The sequence below is a fragment of the Felis catus genome, chromosome F2 (genome assembly GCF_018350175.1).
Source record: "Felis catus isolate Fca126 chromosome F2, F.catus_Fca126_mat1.0, whole genome shotgun sequence".
In the NCBI taxonomy this organism is placed as follows: domain Eukaryota; kingdom Metazoa; phylum Chordata; class Mammalia; order Carnivora; family Felidae; genus Felis; species Felis catus.
The window spans coordinates 6,151,286-6,162,904 of NC_058385.1; positions in this window are offsets into that span (position 1 = coordinate 6,151,286).

The window sequence follows — 11,619 nt, forward strand, 5'->3', positions numbered from 1 at the left end:
CAATTTGTACATGCTATTCCACCACCCGAAACTCACCAAAAAACTCTGGTTAATATTCCTACTTCCCCAAATGCTCCTCAGGTCCTAACCGACAGGGTCCCACCTACTCCTAAGTTCCATGTCCTCCATGAGCTGTCTCTGGAGGCCCACGAAAGACTGGTCTTCTCTTACAGCCTTCACACACCTGTCTCTGCCTGCCATACTCTTACCCCCACTTCTGACGAAGAAGTTAAACCAGCTCAGATGTCAGGCTTTCATCAACACAACAATCATGGCGGACTCAACATAAATAACTAGATCCCGGCTACACAGCTCAGTGACACAGCGGGGGCCTTTGGGTCATAGCTCTCCTTCCGAGACCTGTACGGTCTTCACGTCCCTCAATGTCAAGTTTGCAAACGTCCTGAATAGCATTTTCTTCTCATTTCGACACGGCATTTCTGAAGCTAGATGTGGAGTTACCAGTTGTTAAGAACTACTTCAGGACAGTCTTGCCTTTTCCGCAGTAATCAAGCAAACATATGCTCCAAGACTATCACTCGGCTCCTGGAGAAAGTCAGGCAGGCGACCCTGTCCATACCACTGCAGCGGAAGAGGCTTCCATGAATTAATCTCTACCCTCAGCCGCCAGTGCAGCCCTCCCTGCTGCCGATAGCACTGACTTCCTCAACGTTCCGTCTGCTCAAACGTGGCAGTGGCTTTGCAGAGGTTGTTTATCGCAGAGACTCTCAGCTTATCTATCTTTCTCCTTCTAAAAGCAAAGCCCGCACAATTTCCAATTACTTTCTGGAGAAGAAACTCCCCAGTGAAAAATGAAGCGAATTGTTCAAGGTGATATTTTGAATGAGGATGCTCCAGATTTCACTGTCAATACTTCCAGAAAAGTATAAACGGCGCATTCTTTCTCCCACTCCCCCCCCAAAAAAGCTAAGAAATATCATTAACTCCCCAGTAGATTTGCCTAGGGTTCCTAATAAAAATTTAAAATCTTTTTCTTCCTCAGGCACCCTAGTGAATCTTTGAAGCAACCTGTAACGATCTTAATTGGCTGTGACTCTCTGAATTATTTCTACACGAGAGTGTGCTTCATGATATTTTTCTGGCTGTCGCTCTTAATAGAAGTTATTTTCCCCAAAGGGCTTCAGTGCTTCTAGCTTAACTCAAAAAAAGGTCAGCGAAATTGATCTCTTAAAAACCATTCTTTGTATGGCAGTAAATAAGATATTATAACAATGTTAAGCTCGCTTTTTATAGGTTACGGTGTTTATGAGCAAATGGGTTGAAGTCTGTTTGCAGAATAAACCATCTTTTAAATGGCCCCCAAATTCGTAAAAAATGTCAGTTCCTTGCTTTTCCACATTTACTAACATTCTGAAATAAGCGTCGTGTAGTTTCTTTATGAAGAAAACCAAGTACATCTGCAAATATCACCCTAGAATTACAGAAAATGGTTTCAAAAGGTTAAGCAATTCACCATCAGTATCAGTAAATACAGCAGCTAGATGACAGAGGAATACCTAGACAAAGGAAAGAATATTGAATGATGTGGCCTCAAGAAGCTCTTGACGATAAAAGATTGGAAATCACAATTTATGAAAAAAAATTCAATTAACCAGAATCTGAAACTTTTCAATAATGACAGTCTCTGCCATCCTTAGAGAGAACATGGTTTCCAATAGGAATGGTTGAAATAAAACCTGGTTTTTAACTGATCTTAAGTCATCAATTTCAATTAGCCAGAAATACTATTCCAGTTAATTACCATTCCCACTAGTAGTAATCATGAACTCCTCTCAAATGAGTAACTATAATACCAAACGTGTCTTCGATGATGACTGCTTTTCTAGACGAGTCTAGAAGACAGTTTTATCAGGTGCAAATGACAGAAACTCCACTTCATACCGGTTAAACAGTACAGATAATTGATTGGTTCACATACTTTAAAAGGCTGGAAACAAATAATGTTGCTTCAGGTTATACGTTACCCAGCAGCTGAAATGATATCACCGAGGGCCGTGGACTTCTCCATTTCTCTGTCATAGCTTCCCATGTCAGGTCTGTCCTCAAGCAGCTCCAGGACTCTCCCGCCGATTGTAAATGGCTGCAAGCAGCTTTGAGCCTCACGCCCACACACCACACCAACCAGAATGAGACTTTACCAGTGGCTGCACTGGCAGATGAGAGAGTTTCCCTGTCCCAGAGGTCAATGTTACATTATACCTCTTTGATTCTGACTGAATTATATGCTCATCACTAAGTCAATCGATACGGCCGGTGAGATCGGATGGCCAGCAGGCTTACCCCGATCACAGCCAAGTCTTGGAATTATAGTTGGGCTGGAACAGTGAGGCTGTCGGGAGAAAAGGGAACCGAGAATTGATGTTGGTAATACAACCAAGACAGGTCTACTACAACAGCAAAGAAGGAACTCTCCAACCACCGAAAGCATAGAAAGCCCACTGAGGTCAGCTGATGGCAATGAGACTGGAGTTAACGCAAGCCAGCAACAACCTCTGGTTTTACGACTGCTTACGCCAGGCAGATATTTTTTGCCGTATTGCGTTAAAGCGGCGTATTGGAGTTAAAGTATCTAGAGGCTTCAAGATTGCAGAGTAGAAAGACCGCATAGAAACAGCCAAAAGAAAAACGAAGAAACACGGATCTTCCAAGCGCCCGGGAAAATAACCACGTTCACCGAAGATGTCAGTTCGGGTTTTGGAGACAGACAAATCTGGGTTTGCCTCAAAAATATGCTACTTATTAGCCATGTAGTTACTTTCCCTCCTTGGGGTCAGTTTTTCCCCCTAAATAATAGAAATAAGAAGGCTTTCAACAATACATCATTCATATAGCTACTGAGAATTAAAATAAGATCTTGTAGGCAAAGCATCCAAAGCCTGGCACAGAGTAGGGACCCCCTACATGCTTCTGTGGGGCCTAAGGTTCTTGCCACCACCATGGAGGCGTCCCAGTGAATGGAGGGCACCACCTGTCACTTTCCAACCCCCACAAGGTCACAGTAGTGCCTCTGGGGTTGTTAGACAAAACTAGAATCATACCAAAAGGTTTTGTTTTCTTGTTACTTTTTCTGATTCTTGCTTGCTTTATGTACTCCTTTTTATTTTAATGTTTATTTATTTTTGAGAGAGAGAGAGAGAGAACGAGTAGGGGAGGGACAGAGAGAGCGGGAGACACAGAATCCGAAGCAGGCTCCAGGCTCCGAGCTGTCAGCACAGAGCCTGACACGGGGCTCGAACTCACAAAAGGTGAGATCATGACCTGAGCCAAAGTCAGAGGCTTAACCAACTAAGCCACAAGGCACCCCTGCTCCATGTACTCTCGAATGGACAGAAACCTTTCTGTGACTATTCCTGTATCGAAAATAGATACCTTTACCCAAGGGACGATTTCTGTGGCAATAAAGAGGAAGTGAAGAAAAAGAGATGGGGGCAAAAGGAAGGTGGAGGACGTCACCACACTGCCCATTTCCACAAAATGATCACAGCACTCTCAGGCAGTTAGTTCGTCTATCCAGTTCCTCCATCATTTATAGTAAAAACCTCATTGTTATGTATTTTCTTTTCAGAGAAGAATAAATGTCCTCTTTCTTCCCAAGCCTTTATTGAACTATCATCCCTCATCAAGGAAGATCAAAGCAGAGCATCAATTTGCGAAGCACTTTGAAATTTCAATGAGAAGTAAAATGCATGGGTGAGGTACCAGGAACAATGAGAGGGAAATAGGTAAATAGGCAAGGATAAAATATGGTGGTGGCCTTTCTACAACAATAGGATTCACGCCGAGTGCCCCTTGTCCACGCTGAGTGTACCTGGCACAACAGGACCTCGGTTGCCTCCTCGTTTGAAGCGAACACCCCCACTGGGTGACGAATGAAATTTATGTTCCTTTGTCACTTAGACTCTGCGAGGCCTTGCAAAGTGGCAAAGGAGACAACCATATAATCAGTTGAACTAATCAGTGCTACGCACTAAGGGAAAGAACCTAGTCTTGCATGCTCCTCCCCAACCAAGACTGTCCTGCCTTTTTCTAGGTGACAAATGTCTAGTTTGATTGTGACCTTTCAAACCTCAATCATAATTCTAATAGGAATGTTTCAGGCCATTTGAAAGAGGAACATCCCTCGATGGGGTTTCTAAGTGCCCTGCAAACTATGCTACAACAGTCAACTTCCTATTCTGGCGCTAGACTGAATGAGACCCGATAACTCATTAATAGTGGGTATGTCGTAGGTATTTCTGGCACTGACCTCAATATTCTGCTGCTAGAGGATTTTTGAATGTATTACTTTTTTGCACGTTGCTAACAGATTCAAATATGATCTCTAAGAAAAAAAAAAAAAAAAACCCACGTCTCGTATAGTGTTTATTTTCCCTTCGGTAAGGCCCAAACTTTTATTTCCAAGGCATAAACTCAATTGCACAACATTTCATGATAGATTTTCCAAAGTAGATTGATTATTATCTGCCCAAGGCTTAACCGAAAAGTTATGACCATGGATAAGTAGTGCACACGGGCCTAGAGTCCAGCAAAACTGCCTTCAAGACCGGAAGTTTACTGTGTTCTGATGACAGGTACCTCCATTTCTGTTTCGTGTAAATAAGAAAACACATAACTTTTAAAAGATAGCTAAGCGATAGTTGTTGTTTTTTCTCTTATCTAAACTATGCACTCGCTTTAAATGTCTAAGCCTATGTGATATGTTGTGTTCCACATTATAAATAAAATATAAATAAGGTAGTAATTAAGGGTGTTGAAAGATTAATGCTGAAATATTTTTTTGAATCCAGAGTATCTTTTTCATGAGAATATCTTTCAAGGAATTAATCTTAAGAGTAACAAAGGGGCACCTGGGTGACTCAGTTGGTTGAGCGTCCGACTTCTGCTCAGGTCAGGATCTCCTGGTTTGTGAGTTCCGGCCCCGCATCGGGCTCTGTGCTGACAGCTCAGAGCTTGGAGCCTGCTTCAGATTCTGCGTCTCCCTCTCTCTCTGCTCCCCTGCTCATGCTCTGTCTCTCTGTGTCTCAAAAATAAATTTTAAAAAAACCTTAAAAAATATGTAAAATGTTGTTCAGGCTTGCTCATACATTTTTTAAAAATGCAAATTAAAAATACACTAAGATTTCATATCTCTGTTAGATTGACAAATATCTAAATTTGCAGCACACGCTGTTACCAAGGCTGGGGAAATGGCTCTCGGTCACCTTATGACTGGGAATGCAAAATGGTGCAATATTCATGAAGGAGAATTTGGCAGTATCTGGTAAATCACATACTAATTCACATTGTGGTCCATCAATCACATTTGTGTTGGTCTACACCAATAAACCACTGGCGAAAATGCAAGAAAATGCAAGTGCATGATATTCTTTGCCATACTAACTTTTTTTAACATTCTAAATCAGTTTATGAAAGTATAATTTATAATCAACAAAATGCACCCATTTAACCTGTAAAGTGAATTTTGATAAATGTGCATACCCGTGCAACTACCACCACAAAGAAAAAATAAACTATTTCCATTACCCCAAAAGTTTTCTCCTGATTCTTTTTTTTTTAGTTTTTTTAACATTTATTTATTTTTGAGAGAGAGAGAGAGAGGTGAGGGTGGGGGGAAGGGAAGAAAGAGGGAGACAGAGGATCCAAAGCAGGCTCAGCACTGTGAGCACAGAGCCCAATGTGGGGCTCAAACTCAGGAGCCAGGAGATCATGACCTGAGCCGAAATCCAGAGTAGACCACTTAATTGACTGAGCTACCCAGGGGCCCCCTGATTTTTTATAATCAATCCACTTCACCTTTGACCCCAGGGCAACCACTGATCTTTCTGCCATTATAGATTGGTTCATATCTTCTAAGAGCTCAGGTAGATGAAACCACTCAGAATATACTTCCTTGTATCTGGTTCCTTCCATGCAGCATGATGTTGTAGAGATTCATCCACGTTGTTGCATATGCCAAGAATGTCTTCCTTTATATTCCTAAATAGTTTTCTGTTGTATAAATACACCATATGTCCATGCATATCTGAGTGATTACCAGCTTGGAGAGATTACAAATAAGGAAATCTTCTATGAATATTCATATACATATACATAAACGTGCATTTTATGTCTCTGGTAAATAACTAGCAGTAGAATTTCTGGATGAAAAAAGTGAATGCTCAGATTTATAGAAAATGCCCGTTTCTCCAGGTCTTTGACAAAGCTTGGTGTTGTCAGTCTTTTAAAATTTTAGCCTTTGAGCCTTTGTTTTGTAATGGTATTGTATTAGGGTTTTCATTTTAATTTCCTTAACTAGAAATTATGTTGAGCATCACTTTGTATACTCATCTGTGATTTTATCTTTGGTAAATTATTGTTCAAATAATTGTTTAAATTGGGTTGTTTGTCTTCTTAGGATTGAGTTTTAAGAGTTCTTTATATGTTCTGGATCGTGCTTTTGTATCAGATATTTGATTTGCAAATATTTTCCTTCGGTTTTTGCCTTGTCCCCTTGTTTCCTTAATTGTGCCTTTTTCCAACAAAAGTTTTAAATTCTAATGAAATCTAATTTATTATTTATTTCTCTTTTCTTGGTGTAAAAACACATGTTAAACCTAAATCACTAAGATTTTTCCAATGCTTTTCTAAAATTTTTTTAACATTTATTTATTTCTGAGAGAGAGAGAGCATAAGCAGGGGAGGGGCAGAGAGGGAGACACCAAATCCGAAGCAGGCTCCAGGCTCTGAGCTGTCAGCACAGAGCCCGACCCAGGGCTGGAACTCACAAATCACGACATCGTGACCTGAGCTGAAGTCGGACGATTAACCGACTGAGCCACCCAAGGCCCCGTCCAATGTTTTAACCTAGAAGTTTTGTAGTTTGTGCTTATATTAGGCATATGACCTATTTTAATTAATTCTGTGTATAGAATGAACTAGGTGTCTTTTTTTTTTTTTCACATTTGGATGCCCAATGATTATGGAACCATTTATTAAAAAGAGGCAACTTTGTTCAAAATCAATTGACTATAAATGCATGAGGTTATTTTTGTACTCTCTATTCTGCTTCATTGATCTCTATATCCCTATGTTCACCCTTACACCTACACCTGCATAGTCCCATTTCCTTAACTCTATTGTAAGTTTTGAAATCAGGTAATAGAAAACCTCCATCTTTGTTCTTTTCAAAGTGCTTTGGGTATTCTGAGTCTTTTCCATTTCCGTCAATGGTTTGGGAGTAGGCTCCAAATTCTACAAATGCATTCCGGGATTTTAGTAGGGATTGCACTGACTCTTTGGATCAATTTGGAAAGAATTATTATCTTATAAATATGAAATCTTTCAACCCATGACATGGAATATCTCATTTATGTAGGTTTTCGTTCACTTTTCTCAGCAACATGTCATATTTAGTGCGTGTACAAGTCTTACACGTCTTTGATTAAACTTATGACTAAGGGTTATAGTCTTTTTGAAGCTATCGCAAATGGAATTTTGTCAGTTTCATTTTCAGAATGAAATTCTGCTAGTATATACAAATGCAATTGATTTTTCATGCTGACCATGCATCCCACAACCTCCGTAAACGCGCTTATTAGATCTCTTAGGGATCTCTTGTTTTGCAAATCCCTTACAATTTTCCATGTATAAGATCATGTTGTCTGCCCATGAAGAGTTTGACTTATTCTTTTCCAACCTAGAAAATCCTTTCTGTTGCCTTATTGCGCTGGCTAAAACGTCTGGTACCATGTTAATAAATGTGGTGAAACCAGATTTCCTTGTCTTACTGCCAGTCTTGGGTGGAAAGCATTTATCCTTCACCATTTAGCACCTACTTGGCTGTAGGATTTTGTATCTACTTTATCAGGTTAAGGAAGCTCTCTGTTGCTAGTTCCTTGAGAGTTTTTATCACGAATAAGTGTTGGATTGTCTAAAGCTTTTCCTGCATCCGTTAACCTGGTCATTAGACATGAGTTTTTAATAATAAACTGACTTTTAATTTTAACTTAATATTTCGTTGATATTTATTTTGCTTTCAAGTATTGTTTTCAGTTGATTATTTTGGATGGAAAGCCAATTTTGCGTTCTTGAAATAAATGCTAGTTTGACATAGTATATAATCCTTTTTATGTTGCTGGGTTTGATTTGCCATGAATCAGAATCCACAGTTGTTTCACTATATTTTATAAAAACTCCGGGGGGGGGGGGTTGTTGTTGTTTTCTTAATTTTTTTAATGTTTATTTATTTTTGAGAGAGAGACAGAGCACGAGCAGGGGAGGAGCAGAAAGGGAGACACAGAATCTGGAACAGACTCAAGGCTCCGAGCTGTCGGCACAGAATCCGATGCGGGGCTTGAACTCTCGTACTACGAGAGCATGACCTGAGCCAAAGTCAGATGCTCAACCTACTAAGCCACCCAGGCACCCCTAAAAAAGTCCAATTTTTAGCCAAAAATCGTGAGGCATGCAAAGAAACTGGAACGATGATCATCCTCAGGAAAAGTAGCAGTCAAGAGAAAATTACTCTGAACTGGCCCAGAGGTTTGATTGGCTAAACAAAATCTTCAAAACAGCTGGGTCAATTCCCTGGCCAATTATCTGTCTTCATCTGATTCGACCTAGTAGCAGCATTTGATACACATAATCACCCTCTCTTAACATTTTCTTCATCTGACATCAAAGACATGACTATTTCTTGGTTCTCATCTCAGCTTCCTTTATTACTAGATCCCTCTCGTGTGCCAGATCCGGAGAGCTTCCCGAATTCCCACCTGGTCCGTCCAATCCAGTCACATGTGGACAACTCCCAATTTTATATCTTCAGTCCTTGAGCACTCAGCCTAACAAAATTACCCAAGGCATCTCAGGCATAATACGTAGAATCAATTTCTTTATTTTCCCTCCAAAATGTGTTCAGCCCACATCTTAATCATATCAGTGTCTGCATCTCCATTCCTATAATTACCCAAAGCTAAAACCGAAAGAGTCATCTTTGACTCCTATTCTAGAAAACGTTCCCAAACCTGATTATTGGCCGTCATCTACTCGGCTGCACTCTGCTCCAAGCCACAGTCACATCTTTCCTTCACCACTACGACAGCTTCCTAACTGGCCTCTGGAACTTTATTTCCTGCCCTTGTACAGTCTATTCTGTGGCAGTAAGAATGCATCTCTTAAAACGTAAAGCATACAGGGGCGCCTGGGTGGCGCAGTCGGTTAAGCGTCCGACTTCAGCCAGGTCACTATCTCGCGGTCCGGGAGTTCGAGCCCCGCGTCAGGCTCTGGGCTGATGGCTCGGAGCCTGGAGCCTGTTTCCGATTCTGTGTCTCCCTCTCTCTCTCTGCCCCTCCCCCGTTCATGCTCTGTCTCACTCTGTCCCAAAAAATAAATAAAAAACGTTGAAAAAAAAATTAAAAAACATAAAGCATACCACATCACTCCACTGCTTAAAATTATTAGTCAAATAAAAACCAAAGTCTTTAAAACAACCCAGGAGACTCTATATAATCTGTATCAACCCCACCCACATCCTCTCTGACCTCGTTTCCTTCCATGCCTTCCTTGTTCTTTTTATTCCAGATCCTTTGGGACCTTCTTTCTTTTTCCCAACCAAGCAAACTCCAGATATACTCATGGCTTGTTTCATTCCGGTCACTACCAAAACCTCAACCTATTTTGGAAGAAGATGTATATTCTACTTTTGTCACTCTCTGCTCCTCTGAGATTCCTTCTGTTTGGCCCTTTCTTTTCAAAATAACACAAATCACCTTCTATTAACTTATTTGTTTACTCGCTGATTATCTAGGGCAACGACACGCAGGTGCACACACACACACACACAGCCCAACAGAACAGTTATTTTATTTACTGACTTTTCCCAAGTAACTAGATAAGATCCTGGTCTAAGGTAGACACACAATAAATATTTGTTGGACGAACGAATGAAGACAATTTCTATGGTAAGTATTAACTGAGTTTCTACTAGCTACCCAGAAATGCCCTAAGTATAGTAGAATCTCCTTCTATTTTTCTAACAATCCTAACAATTAAATATAATTATCCTTTTTGTATTGATAAGGCTCTGAAAGATTAAGGGCTTGCTTAAGGTTTCATAGTATGTCAGTGATAGAATTGCTTTCCAGTCTTCTAGTTTCAAGTTCTTATCTCTATTACACTGGTTCTCAGTAATGTTGGGTACATTGGGTGACTACCGAATGGAATCCATAGAGATAGGACTAAAAGCCAGGCACCAGTGGGAAACATTTTTGAGTAGCTCTTAACGTCTAGTTTTGCAATCTTTTGTCAAATTACAACAGCCAGTACTCAGACCGGAATATTGAACTTCTCAGGAAATGTTCTTTTCTGACATGTAGAGCTGTGAGAAAGTCACTTTTCCAACAGAGAAACATACTGACGATCGGTCTCAACACCTGGGACTTCCACATGGCTTTGTCACATTTATTGGAACACTGTATTTCGGGAATGGCTTGAAGCAAAATTATTGGTGAAAACAAATTATATATCTATGGACAGTCAAATGATTTGTCCCAGTTGCGCATTTTCTAATTAAGAGACAAATATGCATATAACAAGCTCCAGGTGAGACTTGTCCACTCCCTTTAGGTCTTAATTTGGCAGCTAGACTTTCAGAGTGAACCAAGAGAATATATTGCTCTCAGGCGAGGTATTTTCCTATACTGCATACAAGTTTTAATCCGGTTCTAAGGAACAGTCTTGCCAAAACTCATCCTCTTGTGACCTTAGCTTAGAGGTTGTTCAAGAGAAGGAACAGCGAGGGGCGAAGAGGAGCTCAAGCAATGTAAGAAATGGTCAGTTTTCCCTCATTTCAGGGCCTATCATGGAAAAGCAAGTCTACATCTGGCCAAGTGTCGGAATAATTTTATGACTTGAATCTAAACCCTTGGCAAAGATTATTCATTTCAGGCTCTTCAAAGAGATCATAAACCGCATGTTTTATTTTTGTTATTAGAAGCACGCCTTGTTTCTGAAAGAGCTTGCGGTATATAAGGCCATAGTGTTTTTAAAAGAAGTTCAGGAAGAAGACATCTGCAACAAGGAAAAAGATCACCAGACATCACACAAAATTGCAAACACAAGAGTAGGATTTCTACCTCTGTTTCAATGTGCAACTGGAGTCCAGGACAAAGCAATCGTGTAAATGAAAAGAAATGTGTGATATTTGCTTAACCAAGAGTGACTGAAATTGAGAAAGCTTAAAGCTTAGAGAAGATTTTATTTAATCTCATTATAATGAAGTGAAGGAAAGAAAGAAAAAGCTTATGAATAAGCTTTAACCTCTGATTATTGAGTATATAGTTGAGAATATAGTATATCAGACAACTCTGATATACGGTCCAAGTAAAATTTAACTGAGTGTGTATTGTCAGCAATCAATTATTAATAGGATTTCCCAGATTGTATTTCATGAGCTCATTTTTCTTTTGCTGAGTAAATTATGCTTTTCAGAGGCCCTATAAATAGCTAATTTATCTTGCGTGACCTAGAGGGGAAAAAATGGTATAACAGGTAAATATGAAAAGCAAATGTAATCCAACTAGTTCAAGATAGACATAGATCAAAATATTGCCGAGACAAAAA